Here is a 6,000-nt window from a genome sequence, read left to right as displayed (position 1 = left end):
CTAATAATGGTCGTTTTGGAGCGCGGGTGGAGGTGGGGGGGAGGTTTTCTTTCCCTTCTCCACCCCCCCCCTTCCCTTCCTCCTCCTCCTCCTCCACCATTTCTTCTTCACACTCCAGTGGCAAGTTTTAAATTGAATCCACAGGGGAGAGCGCTTCATCCACCCCCACCCCCCAAGCCCATCCATTCCTCTCTTTCCCAAGCCAGAGAGGCAGCCCCCCCCCCTCCCACTCCTTCCTCGTCCTTGCAAAAGGCTCGCTCTCCCTGCGTCTGCCTGCCTGCCTGCCTGCCTTTATGTGCAACCATCTTTTTTTTTTCTTTAAAAAAAAAAAAAGAAAAGAAAGAAAAGCCAGGCCTCTGGCTGCAAAGGCGCCTTTGGCGGGGTGGAGGAAAACCCTTCTAAAACATGTCTGTCTGAAAAAAAAAAAATACACCCTGGCAGGATCGGCCCCTCCCCGCGTGGCAGCACCCTGGCCTCTTGCCCAAAAGCTACCAGCAGCAGCAGGTCTGTTTGCATGGGGGTGATGGAAGAGGTTGCATGCGAGGGGTTGGGGAAGCAAAGCTGGGGAATCCATCAGGCTCTCTTTGCAAGAGATAACACCCCACCCCCCCATGTGCCCATCTCTCGTCCTCTTTTCTTTCTCCTCGCCTCCGTCCACCGTTGCCGGGGCCTGCCTGCTGCAGAGCCTACACACAGGGCTGGGTAGTGGTGGTGGTGGTGGTGGTGGGGCGGGGGAGAGAGAGAGAGAGAGAGAGAAAGGCACACATCTTCTTTCTCCAGCCAGATTGTCCTTCCCGGCTATGGCTCATCGCCGAGCCCCGCAAAGGAACAACGAGGAGGAGCCGCCGCCGCCGCTGCTGCGGTCGCCACTCGCTCCTCTCCGGGCCCGCCAGCTTTAGAGGCTCACGAAGCGCCAGCGGCCTCCACAAGGGGAGGAAAAAAAAAAAAAAAAAGGACCGGGAAGCAGCGTGGAGGGAAAAAAAAAAAAGGCCAGGCCAGGCCCGTTGGTGCTCTCGCCGGCCGGAGGGGGAAAAGAAAAAAAAAAGGCTAGGCCAGGCCAGGCCCGTTGGTGCTCTCGCCGGCCGGAGGGGGGAAAAAAAAAAGGCAGCCCGGTTGGCAAGGCACCGAAGATTTTAGGCCGGAGAGGCGGCAGCGCCAGTGGTTTCACAAGAGAGGCGGCTTCGGGCGGAGGACTTGACGACCCTGAGCTCGGGGAGGCCTGGGGCTGCTGGAGCGTTTGGCTTGAGGGGTTTTTATTTTTATTTTTATTTTATTTTGAACGCGCCCGCCTGGGAGCCGTAATAGAGCCGGTTTGGCAGCCGCAGAAATGGGTTGACTGAGCAAGGCCTCGGTCGGCGCCGCCTGGCAGAGAGGCGCTCTTTCTCAAGACCGGGACAGCCCCGCTTCCCTTCTTCTTCCCCGAAAAGCAGCCTTTGGGTTCGGGGTTTTTTTTTGTTTTTGTTTTTTTGGTCTGTTTCTGCAAAGCCCAGCAGGAGCCACCGGGAGCTAAAGGCATTGCTGGCAAGGGGGGTATCCATGGGGGGACTTGTTCAGGCCCTCATCCTGCCCTCCCCAAGAGCATCAGCCAAGCCTGGGCCCATTTGCTGGAGGCTCCAGTAAATGCACTGAGGATTTCTCTCAGGTAACGCCGGGTAGCTTTTTTTTTTAATTTTATTTTTGGCCGGCCCTTCTCAGTCTTTCTTCTTGGGAAGACCTGAAGGTGGGAAGAGAGGATCAGGCGATGTGGAGTTGGAGGGGGCTGCAGAGGTTAAAAGTTCTTTTTTTTCTCAACGTGCAGGGAAAGCGAAGGGTTACGAGAGCAGCCTGCCTTATGACGATTCTTAAAACATTTCCCCCAAAAAATGGAGAACCCACATACTCTATATAGGTCGACCACAGATAGGATCATGAAAGGAAGTTTTCTTCCCCTGTATTTAAATCTAGATAGTGACACCTGAACTTCCATTATTTCTGGCTGCGGTTCCTGGCCGTCTGCCCTGTAAAACAGGAATAGTTTGTCAACCAAATAAGCTTTTATTTATTTATTTAAAGCATTGATATAGATGTTGAAGTACATTTTGGAGCTAAGGGAGGTAGGCCCGAAATCAGATATGGAAGAGATCACATCTCTTTACATTGTTATAGGCCCCCCTGAACATGTCTGTTATATGCACAAGATTTCTGGGTGTCACGTTGGGGAGTCATTACACCACCACCACCCCATGACAAAGCATGAACAAAGAGATACCATGATCTGGGTGCTTAGGGAATTGGGTGGTATTGACCCATTTATTAGTTGCTTGGTGAAAGTTACATGGTTGGTACTTGTATCTGAGATGCTTTTCTGCCCCATATAGCTACGTGATCAACTTTCTATTTCCAAATATTGTTAACCACAGGACTGGAAACAGAAGTATTGAGATTCTAGATGTGTGGCTTTGAATCATCTGCATTCTGAAATTAAACATTTTTGGGTGGATAGAGTCTCACTCTTGACATGGAGTGATTGAGATTGAAATCCCCTTAGGTAGAAGAGTTTGAGCCAATCCTTATTTGTCACTGCCGGTTTGAGTTATTGAAGGGAAACGGTCTCTGTAGACATGAGCCCTTGGTTAGGAATATGAGATAACAATGTAGTAAGTGGGTGCTGCCAGAATCTCATTTCTAAGTGGTTATGGCTGCACAGTGCAGAGATGGTGAATGCAAGTGCCAATGACAAGATTGTTTTCCATGCTGATAGCAGTAATAGGGATGTAACAATAATGTGGGAGTCACCTATTTGACGTAACTGTGTTTTTTCCATTCTTTACTACAACCAACATGGACGAGTTGCTGTGCAAGCAGCAGCTGTATATTTGCAAATATTCAAATAATTGCATTATTCCAGTCCATCTAGTTTTTCAGTATGCTCTCCAGCTCTTTTTAAACTGATGGCTTCAAGCTAATGTCCTCCTATTTCAGTTCCCATGGAGGACACAAGTTCAGGAAACTATCTGTTCTGATCGTCAATGATCTCCCAGTTTTTACAACAATGGTCTTTGCCATCATGTAACAGGAGATAACAGGCTGAAACTGGTTCTTTTGCTTGTCAAACTGGATGCTTCCACTAATCTATATCCAATCACTGCTTATGGTTATCCAGCAGAACAATGTCTATATAATTCTAAGGTGGGATATTTGCAAGGGAACAGACGGACATAAAAGGGTGCACCTTGTTGAGAAAGTGATAATAGTAGAGATAATATAATGGAGAAATGTATGTCTGAACAACTGTCACAGTTGTTTGGTGGAATCGTTGCCATTGCAAAATTGTTCTTCTATGGTTGGTGCCCATTCTGTAGCAGAACCTACTTGTGAAGGAGTTGGTTGAATCCAAATGTAGAGTCAGGAGGAGATTAGAATGAGGTGAATCTGGGCTTCCTTGTGAAACAGATCTCTGTATTATATTTAAGAATGTGAGAATAACCCATAGATCAGGCCTAGACTCCTCTAGCCACCATTCCATTTGCTGTAGTAGTTTATCACATGTATCTAAGAAGAGATAAGTGGAGCCCTCCTGTCCCATTGTTGGTGCTATGAACCTAATACTTAAAAGTTGCCATATGCCCATTCATCAGAGCTAGAGGACAATGACTGAACTGTCCTTTAAAAGTATATCTAATCTCCAATTGAAGCACATAAAATAATGGCCAGCATCAGATCTTAGTAGTTATTTCATAAGTTGATTACATGCTACATGAATAAATATTTCCTTTTATTGCTTTTAAATCCACAAATTATCTTCATTGGTGGCCTCTAGTTCTAGTATTGTGGGAAATGGAAAACTCCCCCAGATTAGTCTTTCTTCCCCATATATAATTTTTAAAAACTTAATTATAATTTTTGTATTTCTTTTTTCTCAATCAAACTTCACCAATCATTCTATCTTGTCTTCAAGGCCCCTGATCATCTCGAGTGTCCTTTTTTGTATTATCTTCAGTTCCATAATATCTCTCCTGAAGTGTGCAGACCAGAATGGTATACGAAATGTGACACACAATAGGAAAGGCGGGGGGTCCCTTGAGGTCCCATTTGTGGGCTTCCTAAATGCATCTGGTGGATGTGAGGTGGAATGCTATATATCTGATGGATGTTCTGTTGAAGCCAATCACTAGTAGTTGCATTGGCATCCTTCTTAGAGAGGCAGCCAGCAAATCAGTCCTGCCATTATAATATGACTGAGAAGTGAAGGGTAAGTGTTTATGGTAATTAATACTTAAATTCTTACAGAGTGCATTTGTGTAATGATGACAGAAACTACTGGATGGCCACAGGCAGTTCTATCAAAATGGCGGCTTCTGTTCTTGTGTTGAATGGTGGTGATTATCAGGGATTGGGAAACTCTGGCTTTTCAGATGTTAAACTACAATAAACAATAGTCCCATCAGTATGATTAGTGGTGAGAGAGGTTGGGAGCTATATTTTTCAATATCCACTGGTCCAAAATTCCCATAACAACCAGTAAATGACTGGAAAGCTGCCCAGAATGATTATGTGTAACCCGTAATTCTTGGAGGAGACAAACAGAATAAGATTGTTTTCTAGTTTAGAATCTGCCATTGAGGAGGTTTTGAATTATGGAAATAGGAGATTTTAGTCTATGGAAAATATGGAATCTCACTGCTATTGAGGCTGGATTTGGAAACCATTTTAATAAGGAGAAGAAGGAAAGAAGATCTCTGAATGAAAACATAAGTTAAAAGATGCAGGACCGAGATAAGGAGATGAGGACTGGGGATTTTGAAAGCTGCTGTTCCAACACATATAGAAAATACCAACTTGGAAAATGGTGTCTTTAGGAACATCAGTATTTTAATATTGCAGAAGGATGAGTCAACTTCTCATGGCACCTTGCTTCAAGTTGCAGAAAAACAACATTTGCTGACACTTATTCAATGTTATAAGAGTAGAGATGAACATCAGTGAGGGACATGGAACTTCTGAATGGCAGGGTGAGCATCTTGTGAGGAAGGGGTCTTGCATAGGTGAAAAGAAGGCCTTGTAGTTGTAACAACTGTTGCTACGGTACGTGTAAGTTACTAGTGACTTAGAAATGGATAGACAAGGTTGGCAATAAGCCCCTTGTGAAGAGCAAGGACTATTTTACAACCACTCCAAATGTTCTACAGATGTGGGGTCTGAGAACATGGAAATCCTGCTTTTGTAAATGCCCCAACATTGAGAGCACATAGGAAAGTATGTCACTCAACAGAAGCATCTCCCTCTCTTGGGGAACAGAAGTGGAAGTGGGGGGGGGGTTTGCTTGCTCTTGTGGCCGAGTATCCTTCATGCAGCAAAGGAGATCCTGTGAGCATTAAAAAAAAAAACCCAACCAACAACTGCGGTCTCTCTTTGTTAGCTTCAAGACATACACAGCTTTTCAGCCAGGTTTTGGGAGGTAAGTTGTGGACGGCAAAGGGAAAAAGCTATAATGTCAAATGTTTCTGTCTCTCTATCTCAGTGTCTCTCTCTCTCTCTCTCTCTGTCTCAGTGTAAGGGGCTGTGATTGAAATTGCAGGGGGTGGGCTGGGGTGGGGGGAGAAACCAGATCAAAATTATCTGCACACCAGAGAAGAAAACAACTGAACCACTCTGGTTTTCAGGATTTGTTGGCAACTCAGCGAGGGTTGCCATAGCTTTCTACGTAGGGTGACCAGAACCGGCTGAAACTGGTTTGAGGCAGTTCAGCTCCTGAACACAATGCAGTTATTGAGATGGCTTCCTCCCGCCCTTCCTTCATGGCACCAAAAGCAGAGGATCTTGCAGAACAGATATCATCCCCTAACAATATGTGAATGCACACTTTAGACACACAGCTCTGGTATGTGGCTAATATAACAGTCATAAAGGTTTCTGTGTATGTTATGTGCCTATTTGCAATGGCTGATAACTTTGGCTGGTTCATGCCTTTAGAAAATAATGATAATAATGGTAATGCTATAAAAGAATGGACCATAGCTG

At 45.3% G+C, this 6,000-nt stretch overlaps 1 protein-coding gene across 6 annotated transcripts in view; it reads left to right on the top strand.

Moving 5' to 3' along the window:
* Positions 1–481: 481 nt before the first annotated feature.
* Positions 482–6,000, top strand: part of ZNF532 (zinc finger protein 532) — an 80,132-nt gene continuing 74,613 nt past the window's right edge. For 2 of the 6 annotated variants that reach the window (XM_058170382.1, XM_058170380.1), the window contains exon 1: positions 1,100–1,642. The gene's annotated coding sequence lies outside the window, so the exon portion shown is untranslated. Of the gene's footprint in view, positions 505–1,099; positions 1,643–1,678; positions 5,438–5,807; positions 5,861–6,000 lie in introns of those variants that run through there. The other 4 variants (XM_058170379.1, XM_058170385.1, XM_058170384.1 and 1 more) reach the window with 3 other exon arrangements.

Source organism: Ahaetulla prasina, chromosome 2, assembly GCF_028640845.1.
Source record: "Ahaetulla prasina isolate Xishuangbanna chromosome 2, ASM2864084v1, whole genome shotgun sequence".
In the NCBI taxonomy this organism is placed as follows: Eukaryota; Metazoa; Chordata; class Lepidosauria; order Squamata; family Colubridae; genus Ahaetulla; species Ahaetulla prasina.
Note: the sequence above shows the minus strand (reverse complement) of the source record. Positions and strands in the feature narration are given on the sequence as shown.